The sequence below is a fragment of the Sphaerodactylus townsendi genome, linkage group LG01, assembly GCF_021028975.2.
Source record: "Sphaerodactylus townsendi isolate TG3544 linkage group LG01, MPM_Stown_v2.3, whole genome shotgun sequence".
In the NCBI taxonomy this organism is placed as follows: Eukaryota; Metazoa; Chordata; class Lepidosauria; order Squamata; family Sphaerodactylidae; genus Sphaerodactylus; species Sphaerodactylus townsendi.
Window position 1 is genome coordinate 153724854 of NC_059425.1, and position 12437 is coordinate 153737290.

Sequence of the window (12437 nt, forward strand, 5' to 3'; positions counted from 1 at the left end):
CAGTACTACATGCAAAAAGAATCTAGGGGTCATAGTTGATCATATACTGAGCATGGGTCAACAGTGTGATGTGGTAGATAAAAAGACAAATGCAATTTTGTGCTGCATTTACAGAAGTATAGCGTCCAGACAAGGTGAAGAGATGGTGTGACTTTAATCTGGTTAGACCTCACTTGGAGTACTGTGTTTAGTTTTGGGGCACCACACTTTGAGAAGGATGTTGATAAGTTGGCACATATCCAGAGGTGAGCAGTGGTGATGGTGAGGGGTATGGAGACCAAGTGAATTTTCTGCAATATGCGGTGTGTGGGGGGGAGGGGGGAGGGTTGGACTAGATGGCCCTCAGGGTACTTTCCTACTCTATGTTTTTATGTTTCTGTAGTCAAATCTTACAGTTAGGGGCATATGCTAGAGCATTGTCCCCAGCATGATGACGTCACTTTGGGCTGTACAGAAAGTGATGTTATTGCTCCAGGGATTCCAATTGCTACTTCACCTAAGGGTCCACCTCCCCAACTTTCCCCATCTCCCATAGTTCTTGTCTTATAACCCTAGGAGAGAATGCTACAAGAAATGTAGAAATGAGATGGATGTATTTTGTATTTTAACTTTTCCCCACATAAGCATCATATGACTCATAAAGAGCAAAGTTTCAGTACATCTAAGAACAACAGAAGTTTAATCTGAAGAATCACGAGGCTGGATGTCAGGAGAACTACGGAAATACAGCAGATATAAGTCTGAAAAGTAAGAAGAAGATGGTATCCCAAGTTCTGGTGGGTAGCAAAACAAGTGACAGCAAACAGCTTCAAAAGACAACGTGGGAGAGGAGAGCCAAAGTGTAGGCAAAAGTTCCACTACGCTCAAGAAGGTGATAATTAGGCATTTGATTTTGAAGACAGAAGAAAGAAATCATTACAAGGTGACATACACTGAAGCAGAGAACAAGCAAAGTAACTTTAGAGTAAAGAACTGCATGTCAATTTGAACTCAGTTATAACTAAAACAATGGTCTCGTCTTTACAGCAGATGTCTTCCCATCTTGAGGTGACGGGCAAGATGCAGCTGAGAAAGTGTGATTTTTGCAGTTTCTCATATATTAAAGCGGCTGGTCCCTGGGTGAAAAATGAAATCTGTACAAGTGGGCTGTGCCCACACTAGGCTTGCCAGTAGGTGGGAGACTTATGTTCTGGGAGAGGAGTTAACATAGAGTTTTGGGCAAATGCTAGAGCACAGTCCAACACAATCACATCATTTCTGGTTCGCACCAAAAGTGAGATAATGGTTTCAGACAATGTTGATTCCCCTTCCCACAATTAACTTTTGTGGTGAAACATCTCTGTCTTACAGGCCCTGCAGAACTGGTGTCAGCAGACAGAGAGTTCCACCAGGCTGGAGCCAGGGCCGAAAACCCTGGCTCTGGTCAAGGCTAGCCTAACATCCTTGGGGCCAGGGACCACAAGAAGATTACTGTTAAAGGACCAAAGTGTCCTCCATGGGCAATATGGGGAGATGTGGGTCCAAAGATATGAGGGCTCCAGACCTCTCAAGGCCATAAAAGTCAACACTAAAATCTTGACTATAATCCAGAATTTGACTGGCCACCAAAACAACCAGTGCAATATTGGTGTAATATGCTCCCTCACTGTCACTCCAGTGAGGAGCCGTGCTGTCATATTTTGTCATATGTTGGACCAGTTTCAGCTTCTCAAGGGCAGGCCTGCATAGAGTGAGTTGCAATAATCCAGCCTGGAGGTGAACACTGTGGCTAGGTCTGCACAGGGTGGGTAGGAGGCCAATTACTTGGCCTGTCAGAGATGGGGAAAGGCCATCCTTGTCATGTGTGACCCGGCCCTCAATAGATGAAGAAGACTCCAAGATCACACCAGCCTTTTGACAGATGTGGCAGGTTTCAAAGTCACACAGTCAAATTGAGGCAGTTGAAAACCCTCCACCAACCCCCACTGCCCCAGCCACAGGACCTCCATCTTCAATGGATTTAACCTCGGCCCACTTTTTCTAAACCATTCAGCCATGGTTTCCAGACACTATGGCCGTTTCCGCACGGCCAGGAGGCGCCCCCATGCCGGCAGGAGTTCTGTCAGCGTGGGGGCGGGAGCCTGCTCGCACGCGAAGGGGAGGCCGGCAGACGGCAGGCGGCTCCGCACAGAGCCACCTCTGCGCCCTCCCCCGCTTCACTCACGGTGTCCTCCTCGTCACCTGCGTCTGCTTGATGCAGCCCCTTACACGCACCCTCTGACCCCTGGAGGTGGGAGGGACAGTGTGGGCGGGGCTGCGACGCCCCTATTACACCGTGAGTGTGGCGGAGACGGGAGACAGCGTATTCCCGGCGGCGCGGTTCGCACCGCGCCACAGGGAAGACGCTCCCTCCCCAACAACAACCCTTTAAAGGGTTGTTGTTTAGGGCGGCTTGACGCCGCCCTGGGGGGAGGGAAGAGCAGTCAGGTCGCCGCTGCTGCGTTGCAGCAGCGGCGCCTGTGCGAACGGCGGCCTGGGGGCGCCTTTTTTGGCGCCCCCAGGCCGTCATAAATGGGCCGTGCAGAAACGGCCTATGCCAGAACATCTGGGGTGGTGGCCAGCTGGCCCTCCATCAACAGAAAAAAAATGAATTCAGATGCATTGGTATCACACACACACACATACAGACTTTAAAATTGCATCGAACTGAACTTAATAGAACATCTCCTACTTTGTTGCACTTTTACCCAATGGAGAGAGGTCATTCTGAAGTTCTTAATAGCCTGCTTTGAAGACCTGTATGCTAAATAATATAGTGTCATCCACACACTTACATCATTGACCCCTCCCCAAAGATCCAATTGTGCGCCTTCAAACAATTTGTTTCTGACATTCCTTTATTATTTGCCTTATCGAGTTACATTCATTTTGACAGAGTGGTGGCTCATTTTTATTTTCTTCATTTGAGCAAATGCTTACCTATTGCAGAAAGTTGCCCCCTCTGCCTTCTGTGACACAGATACGATGCAATCCTGAGGAGAATTACTCCAGTCTAAGCCCACTGATAATTCTGCACAGAATCACAGATTGCACTGCAATACATGGGAATGCCCTTGAATTTGTTCATACACTTTCTATCCTGGAGTATATATTTAATCTAAATTCATCTTGCAGCAGTTTTAAATAATCACCAAGCCTCCTTTTTAATTTCAGCTTCTTTAAACTAAACCTTTGAGTCCTGCTCAAGGTGACTCACAGCTAGAATACTAAAACCAAGCAAAGAAGACAATAAAGCCAATTAAATAAAACAAATCTTGTCAATAAAAACAAAGCAATAAAACAAGCCAGGTCAACAAAATAATTTTAAAAAATAGCAGCTAATAAAAGCAAGCTAGGACATAAAAACCAGAGGCGTAGCAAGGAGGGAAAGCGCCTGGTGCCCTGTTCTGCCCCCGCCCCGCCCTGGAACACCCTCACCATGCTCCTACTGGGGTGCGTGCCTGGTGCGTCATGCATCCCCGGCCCCCTTGGAGTTACGCATCTGATAAAAACACATAAGGCAGATAAAAAAAGTTTTGGCCTGTGGCTTACAGGAAAAGAAAGTAGGTGCCAGGTGAGGCTCAAGAGGGAGGGTGTTCCAAAGTGAGGTCCCACCAGTGTAGGCACCCATTGCCTGATCCACACTACTGTTCGTCAGTTATTGTTTCTACGATGAAGTTGTGACTGTGTAGGGTAAAAGTACTGAATGAATTGGCGAGCATTTGCTCAGCTATGGTGAGATGCTCATCTAGGGTAATGGAATAGCAGCTGAGTTTGAGAAGCCAGCAGGAGGAAGTCTTAGGTGAAAAGCCATATTGGGATGATGTAAATGTCTTTGGAGACACACTCCCATTAGTGTGACAAACTTCAAAGCACAAATATATTTGTGACAAGTTATGTTGCCTGGTACTGATCCATTTTAAAAATAGGCTATTGTGTATTTTGTTCAGTAAATCTTGTTTCAGCCTAACTGCTTTTTGAAGATGTTCTTCAAGTGTGTTTGGCTCCCTGCCTTGCTTCCCTGATAGGTTATACTTTGTCATGAGTCTGTGAAACAATGAACATTGGGATTCAAAGAATTACTCTGAGGTCAATTGAAACTAGATACAAACCAGTATGGTAAGATTCAGGACCTTTTGAGCATGGTTTCATGGTCCCCACTGCAGCTTCTGCCCCCTTGTTCCCAGAAACGCAGCCATGTAGGAGTCCCCACTGTCGGCGGATCAAACATGCGATCCGCTCAGGGGCTATCATGATTGGCTGCTGAGTTGTGCTGAGGCGGGAATTTTTTTAACTTTCAAACGGACGGATCCACGTCTCTGTGAGCATGCACAGAACGACCCTACGTGGGAACGGGGAAACAGGCGATTAAAACAAAGCCTTCGTGTAGTGGTTTTTAAGTGAATGCAAGATAGACACAAACACCCCCCTCCACACAACTACAAAAAGGTTACAGTGTCCAGAGGTTGGTATTTATGCCTGAAATCATGAATGTGGTGCACAAGGGACTGGACTTGCTCCAGCATTTTAAGGGGCTAAAATAAAATGAAAACAACTTGTCCTTGGGTGTGCTTGAACTAGCAAGCTCTTGCCCAGCAGCCCAACACTCAATCAACTGTGCCATAGAGACACTGCTGGCTTAAAGTTTGGGGAAATGCAACTTAAGTCTCCCTACACAAGTAGAAACAGGGAAACATGCCCTCATGTATTTGTCTTTAAGTGAATGCAAGGCTTACTGGTGCATTCTCTGCTTTGGCCCCCACTTAATGAAATGGCAGACTTAAGGAGTTCAAGAAGGTTCCACCTTTTCTGCAAACTATGTAAAACTGAATTATTCAAAGGAGCTTTTCTGCATAGGCAACGTAACTGCACTGTACTAAATAATCCACAAAGTTACTCAGACAAATTATTAGGGACTGTGGCCTATACTACTATTACTGAACTAGTCTTGCTTAAAAATAGCTCTATTCAAGAAAACCCATCAGGATCACTAGACTGACTTGTTAAATAATGTGTTAATCTCCTTTAAACAACAGCAACTTAAGTTTGCCATGCTATTTTTTTCCAGTAGAAACTAACAGTGCAGCTACCCATTTTGATTCAAAATGCTGACAACCAGGTACTTCAGAATATCTCCTGAGGCCTTATTGAAAGATTCCTTTCATTTTCTCGTTCATTCTCTTCTTAGACCTGTCCATCAGCAGCATACTGTTGAAGTGTTTTATGATTTTGATCCCCGAGGAACTCACTGGCCAACCTGCTTTAAAATATTGCATCGGGAATGTTTTTATGGCAATAATACTGCTTGCTTCCCCTGAAACCTAATTTTGATCTCTCTTTTTCTCTAAAAAGATATCTTCAAAAAGATTTCTTTTTTAAAAAAAGTTATCGCTGAGCCAATAAGCCTCTACACAAAGTTCAGTGAATGATCATTTAGATTTCATCACTACCATGTATGAGTATATATAAAATTATTGGCTATTAAGATATAATAAAATGTTCTGTGGAAGTTCTGCTCTGTACTGAAAGCAGGGAAAAACATCTAGGGCTTCCATGTCTCCTGCTTGAGTGGGAAACCTCCCAGGCTAGGGCTCTCATTCCTTGCTGTTGCTTGATAGGCCAGGGGGGATTGGGGGACTCAGAATCGGCATACCAATGCACAAAATTATTTCTAGTGCAAAACTGAAGTGATGCCATCAGGCAATGCAACACTGTAGGATTTTCCCCAAACTCATAGAATGTGGAATGAATCTCTAGACTGTAGTGATGTCACTTCTGGTTTTGAACTGAAAGGGATGTTGGAACGACACTGAAAAGATTATTCCCACACACCAGATTTTCCTACCAGCTATTGCTGGCAACCCTGGCAAAAGGTCCTTGAGTGCCTTGTCAACATCAATGTACAAGGGAGCAAAATAGTGCACTGAGACATATTGTATGCTGTGTATTGTGTACAGATGCTGTGACTTATTAGAAAGAAAAGAAACCACCATGAGGCCTTGTGCTGCTCACCATCTCAAGCAGAGATCAGAAGCTAAATAGCAGGGACAGGCCTAGCAGCTTCTGTCACTAAGGTAATGAGAGCTGTACAGTGAAAACCACACCTGAAGATAGGGTTACCAGCTCCAGCTTGGGAAATCCCTGAAAACTTGGGAGATACTTCTTGGGAAAGACGGAGTTTGGGGAGGCATTTTTAAATTTATTTTGATTTTACTTCGTTATATTCAACTTTTTTTCACAATGGGGAAAAAAGTGGCTTACAAAAGTCCCCCCTTCTCCATTTTATCCTCACAATGCTGTTAGGCAGGTTAGAGATGTGATGGGTGCAAAGTCACCCAGCAAGTATCCATGACAGAGCAGGAATTTGAACCTGGGTCTCACAAATTCTCGTTCAGCACTTTAACCATCACAATACTCCGAGTCTTCAGCTATAGATGCATCATGTCCAGGCTTATTCCCACATTCAGTGCATGCACTATGATACCCATCATCGGGTAGAAGTAGGTAACAATGCCTGTTTTTGTTTTTAAATTCAGGCTCCAAGATAAAATGGAACTCTGAGGACAAACAAGCCCCACAGCACAGCACCCATCCCATAATAGGGATGACACAGTTGATCAAACAACTGCTGATTTCCCCAGAGCTGTGTTGCGGGTCTCATTCATCACCATGGTGCCCAAGCCATTAGGAGCTCAAGGGCAACACTGTCAACTGTCATACTTGAAGGAACAGGAGATGTGTGGCGTCGCCATGACTACAATGCTACGGATGTAAGGTAGATTAGCTAGAAGGTAGATGAAGGTTATTGTACTTAGAACACATTCTCTACAGAAAGGAGTATGAATTTCACCGAAATGTTAATTATAATAGGTTTTCTACCATGACGCTCAGAATATAGGCAGCTTTTGCAGGCTGGGGGGGGGGGGGTGGTGGTGGTGGTATTTATTCCATTTATTAAATCCTATAAAAACAACTAGTCAGTAAATTTTAAATGAGTGAAGACAGAACATTTCTGTTGTTTGGCTTACTTCTATAAACAGTCTTTTCAATGGTTTTAATGCTTGGATTCATTTTTCAAATACTTAATCCAGAGGCCTAACTAGGAAAATCTGTGGCAGAGTTTAGACTAGAACTTCTATAACCGCTAAGACTTGATGCTAGTGTAACCCATGCCATTTTAGTATTTTTTTGGTTTTGTTGGATCTTAGGGCCCAGGGGATAAAAGCTCACTGAGCATGTGCAGTTGGTAAACTTGTTTACTTATTACCAACTGCAAGAGCCCCACCCTCCTCAATTGATCTGGCCTGCAGTAGGAGAAGGAAGGCCTACAGCTTAATTGAGGGAATGACTTATTTTTTTACAGGCCCAAATTGGGGGAAGACCTGCAGCAGCTACAACAAATACAGAAGGCCAGATGGGAGAAAGAAGCCCTGCTTGATTAATAGTTTGGACTTTCTTGTTATTCTTTCATTATTGGACACTGTTAGTGGTGGCAACTGTTCTGAGTGCTTTTTCTTAAAACAGCACTGAAGATTTTGTACAATTGAGTTGTGCTGTATATATATACTCACTATATATTCACTATTATTTATTCTTAAATGATAGAAAGTTGTGTTAAGATTAAAAGTTTATTAATTTGTTCAAGCAATTTCATATTGGTTTGTTAAGCCACAGGGTGCTGTCATATATTATTTCCTAAGTCTCCAATGGAGATTGATGTAGCCAAGGATAAGTAGGTTACACTAGGTCATACATCCCCCCGTTCTTTGGGGGAATACTTACAAGTAGTATGGTATCTGGTAATATAGCAGCAGCCCTTAGGAATTCCTGTGATCATGGTTACTGGAAAAATGCCTTCCGTATTGACTAAACAATATGATGGTGTCTGCTGGAGATGTAATGAAGAGGTTGGAACCTTTTTTTTCATATGTGGTGGACCCAAGAAGTTCTGGATAGAAATACATAAGAGGATACAGAAGATAATCAAATTTAAATTTCCTCTTACTGTAAAAACCATGCTGTTGGGTATACTACCAGAAAAGCTTTCTAAGAAACTAAATGAACTGTGTTGGCACTTAATAATGGCTGCAAGAGTTATAATCACAACGAACTGGAAAGCTGATAAAGGCCTTACAATAGAATGCTGGGAGGATAAAATCAGAGAATATGCTATCATGGCTAAACATACTGATCTTGTGAATCGACGTCCAAAGTATGAATTTGAGGAGAAATTGAGTCTTTATTTTTCATATCATCCTGACCTGACTGTGTGTGTGTGTGTGTTATATAAAGTTTAGAATTTAACAATGTTTAAGATATAGCTAAAGGATTAGCGAAAATGTTTAGAAGTAAATAAATGATAAAGATTTTAAAACTTTATAAAGTCTCTCTAACATTTAGAAAATGTTATATTGGAATCCATTATGTAATATGTACTTAATATAATGAGGGGTAGAGCTTTCTTTTTTGATGTAATTATGGCTGTTTTCTATTATTTCTTTTCCTTTTCTTCTTTTTTCTTTCTTTTGTACGTTTAATAAGTGTTGAAAAGTATATTTTTTTTAAAAAAAAGGAAAAAAAACGCCTTCCATAATGACAGAAATTGCAAGCAGCATCCTCTGGCGGCATAGCCCGGTTCACCAGACATTTTCATGCAAAAGCAGGCCCAACATGGCCAGTTACAAGACTCTGAACCCCTGATAAATATCCTTGTTGGATTTAAAGTCATGTTTGTACTTTTAGATTTAGCATCATCTTTGCATCCTTCAGGGATATAGGACCTAAAGAGGGCTGAAGGTAGGACAAGAATGGACTGGGGACAGGCCTTTCTCCTCATCTCTTCTTTTCCCCCAGTCCAGCCATGACTCCATTATGACACAATAAATGTGTTATTCTTAAAAATGCCACAAGACATCATTGTTTTGGCTGCTGCAGACTAGCCGTCCGTAATTTGCATCTTTCCAAAATAACCATACAATAAAGCTGTTTCCATACCTCAGTGATATCTGCACTCTAGAGGAAAAGAGCTAGATAAGAGCTACAAAACCCTACTTATAAAAGGGATGTATAGAAAAGCTAGAATGCTAGAATTTTTGCCCAGAAATCAGACAGCCAGGATAACAATATTTTCAATAATTATTTCAAACAAATAGTGATGTTCTACTAACATTGACTCATTCATCTTTTAATTTAATGCGTTGTCCAATTTTGTGACATTTATGTATACAGCGCCATAACTCTGGTATTTACACCAAAACATGTATTTCAGTTTATTATTCATAGGCAGCAAATCTGAAGAAAATAACCAACCTGGGGTTCAGCAGTCCTAGCAAAACAGAGCTGTTTGCCAAATCAGTTATCTTCTCTATAAAGACATCAGTTCTAAATCACGGCTCATTATCCTTCACATCTCCACTTTTAAACAAAGGGATAATCAGCCACAGGAAGAACAGCTGTTCCTCTAGTTCCATTAATGGTTACTTTTAATATAGTGTACATAAAGACCCCTAACTCATGGCACCATTAAAAACCAAAACCAAACTATTCTCAAGTTGCATTCCAGAGTCATCCAAAGTAGCATTAATCTCTTCTAATCTTAGACCAGGGGTCAGCAACCTTTACCACCCAAAGAGCCATTTGGACCTGTTTTCCACGGCCCGGAAGATCTACCGAGCCGGAGAGGCAGCTCTCCACGGAGACGCCTCTGGTTCAGCCCCTCTACTCACCTTTCCTTCCAGCACTGGGAGGCAGCGGTGCCAGGCAGGGAAACCCCCTCTGCCCGACAGAGGAGGCAGCTGCCTGCTCCGTGGGGCAGAGAAGGGATGGTGGCTGCGAGAATGGCAGAGGGGGGATGGCAGCTGCTCTGGAGGGACACGCCCACGCTACCCTCTGGCCTCCACTCCACTCACCACTACACCATGCATATACATTTCAGGCTGCTGAATGCTATATGATGGCATGCTGTTTCCTTTGTTTTCATACTGATATTTCTTAAGTGGGCATTTTTATGATGAGTTGTGAGCAGGTCTCTGACATACAAATTTTTCAAATAAATTAATTCTGTCTGCAGTATTAATTAACAAAGAAAACTCTAATTATTCAAACATCAGCCAGACATGTGTGTATGTGAGGTATGTTTGTGAATATGAGTGCCCAAAGAGGCAAACCTCTGACTCAACTTCCTTCTAGCTGATGGTCTTCTAGCTGAACCTGGACTCTTCAGGTTCACACACTGTCTGCACTGAGAAAAAGGCCAGCGTGGGTGGAAGTGGCACTAGTTGAATCATAACATGAGGAATAAAGCATCCATGCAAACAATCCAATTTCCTTCCCTTCTACTTCCATTCATAGGCAAACATAAAGCTGTGACCTTTGAGTCGGGCACACAAGTTCACTGAATAAAAAGAAGAGCAGTACTCTCCAGAATTGTAAAATGCAACTCAAGAGTATATTGAATGGAAGCAGAAAAGGGTTTGCACCAAAGCTGCAGTGATCTATACGGGAATATACCTAAAAAGTTATCAGTAAGAAACCTTCCTGGCTTGGTCCCTCTCTGTTTTCTTTCAGGTATGCCATTTCCTAGAACAGCACAGTCTCATGGACCAAAGATGCTATCACTTGAAAGACTGTCCAGTCATAGCTGAATCAATAAGTTATGGGGAAATACAAAGCGTTCATGAAGTTTATCACCCCTAACTTCAGTTGTGCCAAAGTTCATACTAAAGCCTCCAGAAACAATTGCTTTTCTTCAAAGCACAGAAGTAAACCTTGGTAAGTATCTTCTGATGACACTGAAGCATCAGGAAGTAGTAGAGTTGCTTGTCACGTGTAAAAACAATCCAGATGGGGAAGGGGCAAACTGTCCTGTGGAGGTGGTGCAGGCCCCCACTGGTGGATTTTCCGTTCCCGGGGCACTTACCCTGGCAGAGGGACAGACATACCAGCAGGCAGCCACCACAACCCTCTGGGAAACCCAGAAGAAGGCTGGGTGCTGCATCAGACTCTGGCACCACCACTAGCCCCACTGGCACAGTGGGGGGTATGCATGGTATCCTATTGATGATTTCTTCTCCATAATACTGAGGAAAAACCGGAAGAAGATTTTCAGGGATATTTAGAATCAGTGGTTTGTATGACACAAAGAATAATCATATAGAAGCCTACAAATAAGGTAAAGTAGGAGAAAAGGGGAGGGGGAGTGGAATGAGGTGGGGATTTTAGTGGAATGAAGTGGCCCACACTAGGAGGGGACGTATTGGAGGACCTAACCTTTTAGCTGGATGTGACATCCCAGATGAACTGGCTCTGCTGTCCAAACTCCTTCTATCTAGGCCCAGCCCCTCGGGGAATTCCCTAAATTATAGTTGGCAACCTTGTGAAATAGTCCCTGGATACCAGGACTGGTATAAAGGCCATGTTGTAACTCTTAGTAAGCATTACAAACATGTACAAAAGCAAATGAAAACCGAGGCAAACTTTTCCATAGGAATCAATGTAAATCCAATGAATCCATTCTAGGCACTCCAAAAAACATACCAAAAACACATTTTTCAGTGAATGAACACAGTGTTTAATGCTGAAAATAGTAACAAACAATAACACTAGGACCAGCTTCAGAGCCAGTGGACCAATGTCGCACCAGAAAGCTGTCCAAGGAGGTCTGTTTCTGATGCCTCTTTAAGATTTGTCTGGAATGGGGCAAGACATTGTCATTAACCAAGTTGCAGACACGGCCTGCAACAGCTTTGTCCGGGTGATTTTTCTCCACAAACCCCTGCACCTTACTGCAAATTGATGAAAACTGAGGCAAATCAATGAAAACCAAGACAAATTTTTCACTGAAAAAATCAATGAAAACGGAAACGGATGAAAACTGAAGGCAATGAAAACTGAGGTTCCACTGTATCTTAGAAGCATTTCCAAAATGAGGAATATCACATTAATTTTCCATTACAATACACAATAATTAAGAAGTGAAGAAGAAGGAGGAGGAGGAGGAGGAGGTTGTTTGCACTGAGTGTTGGAAGTACCAGTAGAAATGATGAAAAAGGAGAAACTATTACAAAAAAACGGTAGGGAACATTGGTTATACCACAAAAGGAACTGGAAGAATGCCTGATGCTGTAGAAAGATTACAGCTGGATTATTTGAAGAAGGCTGCGGAAAAAAACTTATTACTGATTCATGTGATTTAAACTATGTCCAAGAAGGACAATTGCAGTAATCTATGTCGAAATCCAAAAGCTAGCCCACAGCTTTGCTAGCAGTTGCTGTTAAAGCAATAAGCATCCATTTAGATGCAATTGGGAACTCAAGTTAGCAATGGCCTTCTTAATTGTTCATTTAGATTAGATCTTCTGCCAATGTGGAGATCAATACAGAACTGGGGCAATTGAAAAATGCAGCTGTCAAATGACAGT